At 48.2% G+C, this 13,877-nt stretch overlaps 1 protein-coding gene and 1 non-coding gene across 3 annotated transcripts in view; one reads left to right on the top strand and one right to left on the bottom strand.

Moving 5' to 3' along the window:
- The first annotated feature begins 846 nt into the window (after positions 1-846).
- Positions 847-13,877, top strand: part of ZIM2 (zinc finger imprinted 2) — a 29,796-nt gene continuing 16,765 nt past the window's right edge. The window contains exons 1-2 of one of the 2 annotated variants that reach the window (XM_032324675.1): positions 847-1,463; positions 13,532-13,768. The gene's annotated coding sequence lies outside the window, so the exon portion shown is untranslated. Of the gene's footprint in view, positions 1,464-13,265; positions 13,769-13,877 lie in introns of those variants that run through there. The other variant, XM_032324676.1, reaches the window with a different exon arrangement.
- On the bottom strand, positions 10,806-10,912 carry LOC116580421. Its single transcript, XR_004281656.1, has one exon. It is a non-coding gene; the product is annotated as a U6 spliceosomal RNA (small nuclear RNA).

Below are 13,877 nucleotides of genomic sequence, written 5' to 3'. Positions count from 1 at the left end.
GAGCTTTTGAGGGTACGCTGGTGTGTGTGCGAGTGCCCGAGAGAGTCTCCCTGTGCTGGGGTCAGCGCGTGTGCGATGCTGGAGCACGGCCAGCCCTGGACGCCAGCACCCAGGGGCGGGAGGGGGCGCGGTTGCGCCCTCCCCAGAGCGCAGCTGGCAGGCACAAGGGCTGTGACCCTGGCTTTTCCTCCTGGGCAGGGATGGGCCTGTGTCTGGAAGGTCCCTGCCAGGACTGGGGGCCAGAGTCTTGGGGAAGGGTTGGGGGGAGAGCCCCTCTACTCTGGTGCCCTAAGAAGACCCCGGCCACCCGGCCAGCGCTCCCAGGAAGGTGGGGGCCAGGGAGGAGGTGGTGGAAGCAGCCTCTGCCCGCCCCCTCCTACTGTGAACACAAGCACACTGGCCTCAGGGCCAGGGCGCCCGCCCCAGGTCCTTCTCTGGCCCTGTTTGGATCACTGGCCCTGGGAGAGCACATGGGGGCAGTGGGGGTGGAGAGTGTCCCTGAGCTGTGGGAGAGCAGTTCTTCTCACACACTCTTTGTCCAGGGCAGTCTCTGGGGCTGTGTTGAGGGGGCCCTGGGCAGGCAACCAGAGAGGCTCTGAGCCAGCCTGCCCCGCCCCGCCCCTGCCCAGCGGGAGAGCAAGAGCCAAGTCAGACCCGGGACTGGGACTTGGAAGGACAGTCTGTGGCTGCTGTCCTGCTCTGACAGGACCCCCGCGCTCTGCTCAGGGCTGGGCCGCGGATCTGGGAGTGTGGGGCCGGCCCGGTGGCGGTGGGATCCGGATCTGGACGGGTCCCAGATGGGGGTGGGGGTGTGTGTGGGGGGTCAGGATCCTCGTAGGAATCCCGTCAGCTGCACTGCCAGGCCGCTTTGGGAAGGGCTGAAGGGGCTGCCCTCCCAGCGGCGGAAGGATTCAGGCAGCACAGCACAGCCACGGCTCTCGGGGGCGTGGGGGACAGCAGCCCGCTGCCCAGGTGCACCTGCCCTGGGTGCCAGCGGCCTGGAGCCCTGTGGAGGACCAGAGACTCATCCCCAGGACGGCTGGCACTTCCCTGCCACTTCCCAGCTGCCCGCCACCCTGAGCTGCGTGGATTCCTCCTGCCACCTGCAGGAGAGAAGACCAAGGCGACACAGCACCCAGAGCAGCCCAGAGAGGATGGCTGGGGACACCCTCCATGCTACTGTGAGCGGGGAGGAAGGCCTCCCTGGAGGGGTCAGGACGATGCACAGGCCACTGAGGCGTCAGGGGGAAAGGGATGGACTTGGCCGCTGGGGCCCAGGAGAAGGAACTTAGGGGAGGATCCTGGGGAAAGGTGGGGGTGGGGCGGGGGTGTGAGCCTGGAGACTGGAGTGGCTGCCTGGGTGGGGGAGGGGGAGGCATGCTGCCTTTGGGGGCATCCACGGAGGACGCATCTGAAGACTGGAGGAGGAGAAGGTCACCTGCAACCCAGCCTTGGCGCCTCCAGTGAGTCTGTGCGCGCGGCCTGCCTGCCTGGTGTGGGGGCTGGGAGAGAGCCAGGGTGCACAGCCAGGAAGGGGCTCCGGGGGGCGGGGGGGGGGGGGCTGTGGTGGAGGTGGGGGATCGGCCCTGGGTGTCAGGGAGAGAGGGCAGGGCGTCTGCGTGTCCCAGAGGGGAACTTGGAATTTCGGGATGGGCGTCCATAGATGCGCAGGTCTGTGTGTGTGTGTGTGTGTGTGTGTGCCACAGGTCTGCTGAGTTGGTGCGTGTGGGACTGCACACGTGTGTGTGTGTGTGTGTGTGCTGACCCGAGGGTATCCACGTGCCCGGTAGGCCTCCCAGGCAGAGGGAGTGGGTCAGAGTTCTGGAAAGCAGGCCAGTTGACCAGGAACACGTGTGTCTGTGCATGTGCCTGTGTGCGTGTGCGCAGGCGGCTGTCCCTTAGGGGCTCGGTGGACACCTGGGGGTCGTGGTGAGTCCGTGGCTCCCGCGTGTGCCCCACCCCCACAGCCTAGCCACCAGGATCCCCGCAGCCAGGCGCCTGGACCCCTGTTGTTCTGGAGCACCATGTCTGTGGCCCACAGACATCCCCTGGCCACGGAGCTTTGCCTGCTGTCCTTGCAAGGCCTGGCCAGGGCCCAGGACTGGCTTGTGCTGGAGGTTTCCTGGGTGTGTGGGCAGTATGGGGGCAGATTCAGGGGTGTGGGGTTGGGTGTAGGGGGAAGGGGAGAGTCCTCTGTGACCCCGGCAGCAGGGCCCATGGGCTGGGCAGTTGGGGGCCAGAGAGAAGGTGGAGGGAGAGGCCACCCCACCCCCCACCCTCAGCCCCTAATAACAATAAAGTTGTAGGCACCTTAGCCTCCCAAACTCTGTCTCAGGCTCTTTAATGATGAACGCGAGCGTCCTCTGTCCTTGGGTCCTGTGCTCACACGCTGTCTCCTGCGCCATTGTCATGTCTTAGATGTGTGCCTGTGCGTGTGCAGGGTGGGGAGAGGAGAGAGGCGTGTGTGAGGTGTCATCCTTGGTGTTGTCTTTGTGCAGCGGGTTTCCTGGGCCCGGGTGGTGAGCCCGCCGGGGCCCCAGCTCCTGGGAGATGCCCTGAGCCAGCCCTCCTGGCCCCTGCAAGCCAGAGAGCAGAGCAGAGTGGAGGAGAGCAGCCAGCCGGGAATGTTCCCTAAATCAGACCCAGCCCAGAGCTCGGCCAGCACCTGCTACTCCCAGAGGGCCCATGGCACTGCCAATGGGGGCGCGGGGCCCTGCCTCAGGGGTCGGGGCTGTAGGACCTCAGGGACCCTACAGGCAGGGTCCCAGGAGATGCGCCCCAGGACAGAGCAGGGAGGGGATGGTCTTCGGGGCTGCGGGGACAAGAGGCAGTGCTGAGGCGAAGCTGAGACCAGGTTGCACACGTGCCTCAGAGTCCCGCCCACGACGCCGGGTGTCGCCTGTGCCGGTGGGCAGCCCTTCTCTGAACACCCGTGAACAGCTTAGCTACTCCAGCTCCCAGGATTTGTCCAGGCCATGTGCAGGGAAACAGACTGCAGGGGACAGGGGAGGATGGGGCTGGCCCAGGAGAGGGGACCCTCCAGGCTCGCTCCAGGACGGGCCTGAGGGCCTGGGCACCTGGGGACAGGTGCCGAGGGCTCCTAGAGGCGGGAGGGTCAGCCCAGGGCTCATGGCAGTCTGATGGCGGAGGTGGAGGCTCTTTGGGGGCCTCCGGGACTGTGGACAGGTCAACTGGGGAGCAGCGGAGTCAGTGGCCCACTTGGCCAGCTGGGACACAGGAGAAGGAATCTGGGGGCGCCCTGAAGTCAGACTGGGGCAGAGGGTGGCGTCTCCTGGACGGGTGGGGTCCTCAAAAACACCCCGTGCCCAGGAAGCCTCGGACAGAGAGGCCAGGGAGGGTGGGGTCTCCTGACATGGACTCGTCTGAACTTTCCGGGTCGAGAAGGACAATTGCAAAGGAACCGCCCGCGAGTCTGCGTGCGCATGCTCGGCTGAGACTGGGGGATGGGAGCATGGCCGGTGTGTGCATCCAGGAGGGGACCCTGGCGGGGGCGAGTCCACCCGTGGGGCTGAGCATGGGCCCTGGGTGTCACGCAGAGGCCGTGTGCGCGTCCGCAGGGTGACCTAGAGTGTCCTGGCCGTGTGTCTGCAGATGTGTTGGTCCCCGGTGGTTGCGCATGCGTGTCCGTGCCGCGTGTGCGAGGAAGGTGTCCCGGGCTCCCAGAGACACCTGCTGGCCTGAGTGTATTGCGTGTCTGCGAGTTTCCCGCAGTGCGTCTGCAGCCGGCTTTGTGGCTGACGGGTGGGCGTCCTCAGGGTTCAACAGATTATGTTTTGTTTTTTTATAGTCATTGTTTGTGTTATATTTTTTCCTGGTGTGCAGGAAAATAATTTATTTGAGAAAGAAAGAGCACTTGCAGGGGAAAGAGTAGAGGGGGAGGGAGAGGGAGAAGCAGTCCTCTTGCTTCTTTCAGCAGGATGAGGGTTTCCAACACAGAACCCCGAGATCTTAACCTGAGTTGAACTCAGATGTCCAGTGGACTGAGCCTCCCAGACAACCCAGGTCTCCATTTTTAATCCATCCTGGGTATGAGTCTGTGTTTGGGTGTTCCTAAAGGTGTCTCCTTGTTTGGTGGGTCAGGGTGTGGCAATGGTGGGTTGGTGTGTGCCTTTTTGTCTACACCAAGCTAAAACAAATTTAACTTATTTCATCTTTTGAAGTGTCATTGGTGAAAAAAATTGTACATTTTAAAATGTACAATATGTTTTATATAGCATATGTCTTGAAATGATATTCCCTGTCAAGTTAATTCACTATTCTGTTATCCTTTTCTTATTTTTAAGATTTTATGTATTTATTTGACACAGAGAGAGAAAGAGAGCACAGGCTGGGGGAGTGGGAGAGGGAGAAGAAGGCTCCCCATTGAGCAAGGAGCCTGATGTGGGGCTCAACCCCGGGACTGTGGGATTGTGACCTGAGTTGAAGGCATTCGCTTAACCGACTGAGGCACTCAGATGCCCTGCTATTTCTTGACCTTAGCAGTTATGTTATTGTTTTTTTTTTTTTATTATTTGAATTCTTCATAGTGGGAGGAAGGTCTCTTGGAGCCTGAGGGTCACAAATTATATGAGTGATGACCATGTGTCGCTCAGCTCTACCACCAGCCACCCCACACCAGCAATCTAGGCTTCTGTGTCTCTGAAGTTTGAAGTTTGAAGTTCTCTGATCTTATGTTCCCTTCAACCATAATATACCTGTTTTCATAAGTCCTGGCTGAGACCAGGGGTGGGAATCATGGTGGAGGCGCACTAAGTCAAGAAACCTGATATCTGAGGATAGATGAAGACCCAGCCACAGGCACAATGATCCAGGATAGCTGGGGTTCAGGAAAGGAGGTGGAGAAAGACCTTTCTGATCCTTATCCACAAACAACGGTAAAATTGTAGGCAGCACATAACGTCCCTGTGGTGGGGAGGTTAAACACTATTTAATCACTTGTTATATGATGGGGTACAGGATAACATACTCCTAAATATGACCCTTTGGCATATTGGAGCTCAGAGAGTGTGAGAAAACACTGGAAGCAGGGTCACTGTAACATCCCCCACCTCTTCCCTGAAACATGTTATAAAACTGTCATGTGAGCATTGCCCTCCATATACCAGGAGGGAAGGAGCATCTTTATCTCCGAAGACACAGAGACTTCAAGAAGAATTCAACAAGCAGGAGTTGCTATGGTTTATTACAATTCCCTCCTACTCCTTACCCAGTAGTGTCCACTCTTCACCAAACGTAGCAAAGAATACTCAAGTCTGTCTCTATCAGGGTTCGTTTTCTCATGAAGTTTCTCAGGTCACGTCAAACTTACATTGCACTTGTAAGGTCTTCGGTGAATCTGTCTTTGTTGGTTTAAACGTTCAGCCCCAGCTGCGATCATGAGAGGGTCAAGGAGAACTTTTTAATCTAGGTAATCCCTATATTTAATAACTTAGTGTCCTTTTACTGGCTGAAAAGTTCTTCCTTATTTGGGAATAACAGAGAATAGCATTTTGGGACCAGCAAGATGCTTCAAAAAGCCTAGGCTGGTCCAACAAACAAAGGAGAGGAACTTTTTTTTTAATGGAGAAGGAGAATTTGGGAGGGATTGTTTAGAATGAAAGTCCATTAATAAAAAGCAGGGGTTCAGGGTGGTGTTGGTTTTTCACTGGCTGGGTTGCAGGGGTGGTCAGTTTCTTCTAGAAGATGCGGTTTCCATCTTTTCCTGTTCAGATTCTTCCCCTGTGCTGCTTTCTTCCAGGGCTTCCATCACTGAGGAATCTTGATTTAGACTGGTACGGAGTGAGAGCACCCCCTTGTGGTCTCCCAGCTCCATTTTAGTGAGGTTTCCCTGCATTAATTTTCTCACCAGTTAAGTTTGGGGGGTTTTTTGTTTTTGTTTTTTATTAATCTTTTTAAAATTTAAATTCAATTAATTAACATATAATGTATTATTGATTTCAGAGGTAGAGGTCAGCGGTTCATCAGTCTCATGTAACACCCAGTGCTCATTCCATCATTCTTCCTTCCCTTCCCTGTGATCCTGTTTTGTTTCTTAAATTCCTCATATCAGAGAGATTGTATGAAAATTGTCTTTCTCTGATTGACTTATTTTACTCAGCATAATACCCTCTATTTCCAACCATGTCGTTGTAAATGGCAAAGTTTCAAATTTTTGTTGTTGTTGTTGATACCTGAGTAGCATTCCATTGTATCTACACACTACATCTTTATCCATTCGTTTTTTGGTGGACATCTGGGCTCTTTCCATAGTTTGGCTATTGTGGACATTGTTGCTATAAACACAGGGATGCACGTGCCCCTTCAGATCACTACATTTGTATCTTTAGGGTAAATACCCAGTAGTGCGATTGCTGGGTTGTAGTGTAGCTCTATTTTCAACTTTTTGAGGAACCTCCATGCTGTTTTCCAGAGTGGCCGCACCAGCTTGCATTCCCACCAACAGTGTAGGAGGGTTCCCCTTTTTCCGCATCCTCGACAGCATCTATCATTTCCTGCCTTGATAGTTTTAGTCATTCTAACTGGTGTGAGGTGGTATCTCACTGTGGTTTTGATTTGTATTTCCCTGATGATGAGTGATGTGGAGCAGTTTTGCATGTGTCTATGGGCCATTTGCTTATCTTCTCTGAAGAAATGTCTGTTCACGTATTTCACATAGTCTGCCTGTTTCTTTTCTTTCCTTTCTTTCTTTCTTTTTTTTTTTTAAGATTTTATGTATTTATTTGACACAGAGAGAGAGACAGTGAAGGAGTGAACATAAGCAGGGGTAGTGTGAGAGGGAGAAGCAGGCCTCCCCCTGAGCAGGGAGCCCAATGTGGGGCTCGGTCCCAGGACCCTGGGATCATGACCTAAGCAGAAGGCAGAGGCTTAACAACTGAGCCACCCAGGTGCCCTTCTGCCCATTTCTTGATTGAATTATCTGTTCCTGGGTGCTGAGCTTGATAAGTTATTTATAGATTTTGGATATTAGTCCTTTATCTGATACGTCATTTGCAAATATCTTCTCTCATTCTGTCAGCTGTCTTTTGGTTTTGTTGACTATTTCCTTTGCTGTGCAAAGGCTTTTATCTTGATGAAGTCCCAATTGTTCACTTTTGCCTTTGTTTCCTTGCCTTTGGAGACCTGTCTAGCCAGAACCTGCAGCAGCCAAGGTCACAGAGGTTGCTGCTCTTGCCACCTCTAGGATTTTGATGGATTCCTGCTTCACATTTAGGTCTTTCATCCATTTTCAGTCTCTTTTTGTATATTAAAATGTAAGAGAGTGGCCCAATTTCATTCTACATGTGGCTGTCTAATTTTCGAACACCACTTGTTGAAGAGATGGGTTTTTCCACTGGATATTCTTTCTTGTTTTGTCAAAGATTAGTTGACCATAGAGTTGTGGGTCCATTTCTGGGCTTTCTATTCTGTTCATTGATCTATGTGTCTGTTTTTGTGCCAGTACCATGCTGTCTTGATGATGACAGCTTTGCGATAGAGCTTAAACTCAGGCATTGTGGTACCCCCAGCTTTGGTTTTCTTTTTCAACATTCCTTTGGCTATTTGGGGTCTTTTCTGGTCCCATAAAATTTTAGGATTATTTACTCCAGCTCTGAAAAAAGTTGATAGAGATTGCGTTGAATATATAGATTGCTCTAGGTAACATGGACATTTTAACAATATTTGTCCTTCCAATCCATGAGTACAGAATGTTTTTCCATTTCTTCGTGTCTTCCTCAATTTCTTCCATGCATGTTCTATAGTCTTCTGAGTACAGATACTTTGTCTCCTTGGTTAGGTTTATTTCTAGGTATTTTATGGTTTGGGGTACAATTGTAAATGGGACCAAGTCCTTAATTTCTCTTTCTTCTGTCTCATTGTTAGTGTATAGAAATGCAACTGATTTCTGTGCATTGATTTTGTATCCTTCACTTTGCTGAATTCCTGTATGAATTCTAGCCATTTTGGGGTGGAGTTTTTTGGGTTTTCCACATAAAGTATCATGTCATCTGCAAAGAGTGACAGTTTGACTTCCTTTCTTGATTTGGATGCCTTTTATTTCTTTTTGTTGTCTGATTGCTGAGGCTAGGACTTCTAGTACTATGTTGAACAGCAGTGGTGATAGTGGACATCCTTGTCATGTTCCTGACTTCAAGGAAAAAGCTCTCAGTTTTATCCCATTGAGAATGATATTTGTTGTGGGCTTTTCATAGATGACTTTGATGATATTGAATTATGTTCCCTCTATCCCTACACTGTGAGGAGTTTTAATCAAGAAAGGATGCTGTACTTTGTCAAGTGCTTTTTCTGCAGCTGTTGAAAGGATCATATGGTTCTTGTTCTTTCTTTTATTTATGTAGTGTATCACTTTGATTGATTTGTGGATGTTGAACCACTCTTGCATCCTAGAAATAAATCCCATTTGGTCCTGGTGAATAATCCTTTCAGTGTACTGTTGGATCCTATTGGCTAGCATTTTGGTGAGAATTTTGGCATCTGTGTTCATCAGGGATATTGGTCTGTAATTCTTTTTGGTGGATTCTTTGTCTAGTCTTGGGATCAAGGTAATGCTGGCCTAATAGAGTTTGGAAGTTTCCTTCCATTTTGATTTTTTTTAAACAGCTTCAGAAGAATGGGTATTAATTTTTCTTTAAATGTTTAGTAGAATTCTCCTGGGAAGCCACCCAGCCCTGGGCTCTTACTTGTTGGGAGATTTTTGATGATTGCTTCAATTTCCTCGCTGGTTTTGGGTTTGCTCATGTTTTCAATTTCTTCTTGTTTCAGTTTTCGTAATTTATACTTCTCTAGGAATGCATCCATTTCTTCCAGATTGCCTAATTTGCTGGCGTATAGTTGCTCATAATATATTCTTATAATTGTTTGTATTTCTTTGGTGTTGGTTGTGATCTTTCCTCTTTCATTCACGATTTTATTTATTTGGGTCCTTTCCTTTTTTGCTAAGTCTGGCTAGGTGTGTTAAACACCTATTAAAGGCTTATTAATTTTTTTCAAAGAACCAGCTGCTCCATGTTCCATTGATCTGTTCTACTGTTCTTTTGGTTTCTGTTTCATTGATTTCTGCTCTAATCTTTATCATTTCTCTTCTCCTGCTGGGTGTGGGCTGTGTTTGCTCTTCTTTCTCCAACTCTTTTAGATGTAAGGTTAGGTTGTGTACTGGAGACCTTTCTTGTTTCTTGAGAAAGGCTTGTGCTGCTATATACTTTCCTCTTAGGACCACGTTTCCTTCATTCCAAAGATTTTAAACAGTTGTGTTTTCATTTTCATTTGTTTCCATGAATATTTTTTTTCTTTAATTTCCTGATAGACCCATTCATTCTTTAGTAGGGTGCTCTTTACCATCCATGTATTTGGGTTCTTTCCAACTTTTCTCTTGTGATTGAGTTCCAATTTCAAAGCACTGTCGTCTGAAAATATGCAGGGAATGATACCAGTCTTTTAGTACTAGTGGAGACCTGATTTGTGACCCAGGATGTAATCTATTCTGGAGAATATTCTATGTAGTAGTGAAGAATGTGTATTCTGTTGCTTTGGGATGGAATGTTCTGAGTATATAATATAAAATCCACATGGTCCATTGCATAATTCAAAGCCCTTGTTTCCTTGTTGATCTTCTGCTTAGGTGATCTGTTAATTGCAGTGAGTGGGATGTTAAAGTCCCCTACAATTATTGAATTATTATCAATGTGTTTCTTTAATTTTGTTATCTTTTGTTATCTTACGTAATTGGCTGCTCCCATATTAGGGGTATAAATATTCACAGCTGTTAGGTCTTCTTGTTGAATAGACCTTAAATTATGATATAGTGCTCTTCCTCATCTCTTATTACAGTTTCTGGTTTAAAATCTAATTTGTCGGGATGCCTGGGTGGCTCAGTTGGTTAAGTGGCTGCCTTCGGCTCAGGTCATGATCCCAGCGTCCTGGGATCGGGTCCCCGCATCGGGCTCCTTGCTCGGCGGGGAGCCTGCTTCTCCCTCTGCCTCTGCCTGCCATTTTGTCTGCCTGTGCTCGCTCTCTCCCCCTCTCTCTCTCTGATAAATAAATAAAATCTTTTAAAAAAATAAATAAAATCTAATTTGTCTGATATAAGGATTGCCACCCCAGCTTTCTTTTGATGTCCATTAGCATGGTAAATTGTTTTTCACCCCCTCCCTTTCAATATGGAGGGGTCTTTGGGTCTAAAATGAGTCTCTTGCAGACAGCATGCTGATGGGTCTTGTTTTTTTGTTGTTTTTTTCCAGTCTGATACCCTGTGTCTTTTGATTGGAGCATTGAGCCCATTTACATTCCTAGTAACTATTGAACAATATTAATTCATTGCCGTTGTATTACCTGTAAAGTCACTGTTTCTGTATATTGTCTCTGTTCCTTTATGGTCTATGTTGCTTTTGGGCTCTCTTTTTGCTTAAAGGGTCCCTTTTAATATTTCTTTTTGCGCTGGTTTGGTTATCACAAATTCTTGTATGTTCTGTTTGTCCTGGAAACTTTTCATCTCGCCTTCATTTTGAATGATATCCTAGCTGGATAAGTATTCTTGGCTGTATATTTTTCTCATTTAGCACCCTAAATATATGGTGCCTATCCTTTCTGGCCTGCCAGATCTCTGTGGATAGGTCTTCTGCCAATCTAATGTTTCTACCACTGTAGGATACAGACCTCTTATCCCTGAGCTGCTTTCAGGATTTTCTCTTTGTCTCTAATGTTTGAGAGTTTCACTATTATATGTCATATTGACATATAATTCACAAAATATTGACCTATTTTTATTGATTTTTGAAGGAGGTCCTCTGAAAAATATGGACCATTTCATGAATTTGCATTTCATTCTTGCACAGGGGCTATGCTGATCTTCTCTGTATCATTCCAATTTTAGTATACGTGCTGCCAAAGTGAGCACCCACCTGTTAAGTTTTGAAAGTCGGCTAGTGTTAAGTCCTGAAATCCTCTGACTCTGTTCTTCTTTTTTTCATTTTTAAGATTATTTATTTATTTATGAGAGAGAAAGAGAGAGCATGAAATGGAGAAGGGGGAGGGGGAGAAACAAGCTCCCCGCTGAGCAGAGATCCCAATGCGGGGATTGATCCCAGGATCTAATATCATGACCTGAGCTGAAGGCAGATGCTGAACCCACTGAGCCACCCAGGCACCCTTGTTTTTCTCTTTCAATATTTTATTGGTCATTCTGGATCTTTTGCCTCTCATATAATCTTTAGTGTCAGTTTCCTGATATCCACAAAGTCAATGAGGTATTTAAAATAATCACTAGACCCATCAGTTCCTTGGTTCCTCTAGGCCTGTGGAGATGCAGCCTGGTCATGACATTCTGTCCTTCCTGGGCAAGGAAGGGCTCTGTCTCAGCCTTGGTTCATTCAGAGCTTCCCTCTCTCACCTGAGCAGAGCCCTGGATAGACAAGCTCACGTAGGGTGGAGGGGGTCTAAGATGCAGTAGTGCTAATGAAAGGCAACTTAGAAATCTCTATCAAAATGACACTGAAAAAATAAAATTAAATTAAAGAAAAAGAAAATTAAAAGCTCAATTATTTATCACAGTATTTTGGTTTCCTTTTTTTTTTTTAAGATTTTATTTATTTATTTGACAGAGAGATCACAAGTAGGCAGAGAGGCAGGGGGAAGCAGGCTCTCCACTGAGCAGAGAGCCCAATGCAGGGCTCAATCCCAGGATCCCGAGATCACGACCTGAGCCGAAGGCAGAAGCTTAACCCACTGAGCCACCCAGGTGCCCCTCAAAGTATTTTGTAGATTTCCTAGGATTTTTTCCAGATACAATAAAATTGGAAAAAAAAAAAAAGACAAGTGCAAGGGGCACCTGGCTGGCACAGTCGGTGGGGCACACAACTCTTGTTCTCAGAATTATAAGTTGGAACCCCATGTTGGGTGTAGAGATTATGTAAAAATAAAGCCTTACTGCACCTGGGTGGCTCAGTTGATTAAGCATCCAACTCTTGATTTTGGCTCAGGTCATGATCTTGGGGTTGTGAGAGCAAGCCCCACATGTTGGGCATGGACCCTGGTTGGGATTCTCTCTCTCTCTCCATTCTCTTTCTTCTCTTCTCTTAGGTCCGTTATTAAATGAAACGAGACTGAGACAAAGTGAAAGTTATTTAAAGCCTTATTTTATGATCAGTATTAGAAGTTAGACTGATCAGCCAGGGCCGTCTCTGAAGAGAGCGACCATCCCCAGTTTACAGACTCAAGAATCAACGGACTGGTCAGGGCCGCCTCCGAAGACAGCGACCCCTCCCAGCCTCACAGACTAACTTTTATAGAGCAAAAGCCTGGCCACACATAGGTGGCCAATGAGATTGTAACATTGTATAGTCATGTTAGGTCACATGCAGGTGGCCAATTGAATTACAATTTACCTTATAGTAGCTGTTTGAACTAACCTATTACTCTGGTCAGAATTGGCGCTCAAGTTTGGCGCCCAAAGGGCGGAGTTTACATTTTTTGGTGGTTAGGGAGACAGTATGTGTACTTTTACTGATTGGATGTCTCCACCTGGCCTGACTCATCCTTGTATTCTGGGCTCTGTCATCAGGAACTGGCTGACCATATTTTACTGGTTTCCCAGACTTGCTTCTAAGTAAGTTTCTCGGGAGGGGGGGGGGGGGGGGAGGGGCGACAGGATCAGTTTAAGTTTTACTGCACAAACAACAAAATGGCTTTTAACCAAGATGGATTCACTAGCTAAATAGGCCCTTACAATATGTGTTTTTCTTCAGCAATTCTGTGTCAGGGGATTTATCTCACCTATAGATTTACATGCCAGCACAATTGTTGATGGTCAAGGGTATGCGCTCAGTGAAAAAGGACTGGACACAATTCAGCCCCCTGCAGTCAGGAACTGATTAAATAAGTGAGGTCAGCGCCATAGAAGATCATCCAAACAGCTGTTCAAAAACTGAGGAAACTCTCCCTATAGTGTTATGGAAAGCTCTCCAAGGTATGCAAGTAAGTAAAAAGAAACCAGAACATGGAACTGTGTGTAAAGTGTGCCACCTTTTGTCTAAAAATGGGAGGACATGTGAATACAAATACTCACACAGGCCTAAACTTACATCTTACATTTATACAAATATATAATTATGTCCAATAGTGAACTTACGTATTATAACAATGCATAATTACAGAATTATATATTTCCATTACACATATTTCCTATGTTTATATTATATTTAATATGTATTTATAAAAATATTAATTTTATGTCTTAAACGATTCATTTATTCTGGAGGTATGTAAACAGGTGTGAGAACATAGGTGTATAAAATATATCATGTGTGTACACTCTGCACACGTGTGTGTATACTACTCATGGATATATGCAGATACACGCATGAAGAACCCCTGGAAGGACACAAACTAATTGCTGTGGTTACCGTGTAGTTCATGGACATAAAAAATTGGTGGTGGTGCCCACACTGCGGGAGGAAGACTTTTCAACGCACACTATTTACTTAACAATATGTAAACCATGTATTAACTCTTCCAACAGCGAATAAGAGCATCTCAGGGAGGAAGGCCACGCCGGCGCCAGGGCCTTCTTCCCTCTCTGCTCCTCCCCGTCCAGCCACTGCCGTCCAGCGACGAGCCGCCGCCGGGATTTTGACACGCCCGCTCCCACAGCCCGGCAGAGCGCACGCGCAGACGCGCGGCCGGACGCATGCGCCGCGGCTAGGGCGTGAAGTCCCAGCACGAGCCGTTCAGTCAGGCAAGGCGCCCGGTGGGCGAGGTGAGCGCAGGCGCGCGCGCGGGTGTGGGGGCGAGCACGTGGGGGGGCGCGCGGGCATTCTGGGGCTGAACGTGGTCGGAGGAGACACGGGGGCGAGGGGCAGGCACGC

The sequence above is a fragment of the Mustela erminea genome, chromosome 19 (genome assembly GCF_009829155.1).
Source record: "Mustela erminea isolate mMusErm1 chromosome 19, mMusErm1.Pri, whole genome shotgun sequence".
Taxonomy (NCBI): domain Eukaryota; kingdom Metazoa; phylum Chordata; class Mammalia; order Carnivora; family Mustelidae; genus Mustela; species Mustela erminea.
This window is presented reverse-complemented; position numbering and strand designations above follow the sequence as displayed.